Raw genomic sequence first — 443 nt, forward strand, 5'->3', positions numbered from 1 at the left:
AACACGTTCTTCTAAAGCAGGATGTGTGAATATTCTTTATCCTGCGTGTTTGCACTGATGGACACCAGTCACAGAGGAGACAGTCACATACATGTACACGACAGTCAGTGAGCTCCCATAAAAACCAGTTCAGCCTCCCAGTGGACCCAGCATGGCCTTTAATACGCTGAAGTTTGTCGTGTGCCTTTCTGCATAATGACGACTTCTACTGCTTCAAGTCTATTATGATGCCAACACTTCTCTAAACTGAGGTGTGACCAGATACGAGCACAGTTAGAGGTAGAAGCTTCTGCTCGTGTTTCCCCTGCGTGCTTTTTTAATTCACTGACCTTTCAGCAGGGACCACAGGCCTTCAACTGACCCGAGTCTAGCTCGGAGGCTAGGCCCTCCCCCCCGGGCCTTTCTCCTCCCCCCGACAGAGGGTTTGAGGGCGAGCAGACCGG

This window comes from Monopterus albus, unplaced genomic scaffold (genome assembly GCF_001952655.1).
Source record: "Monopterus albus unplaced genomic scaffold, M_albus_1.0 scaffold292.1, whole genome shotgun sequence".
Classification (NCBI taxonomy): Eukaryota; Metazoa; Chordata; class Actinopteri; order Synbranchiformes; family Synbranchidae; genus Monopterus; species Monopterus albus.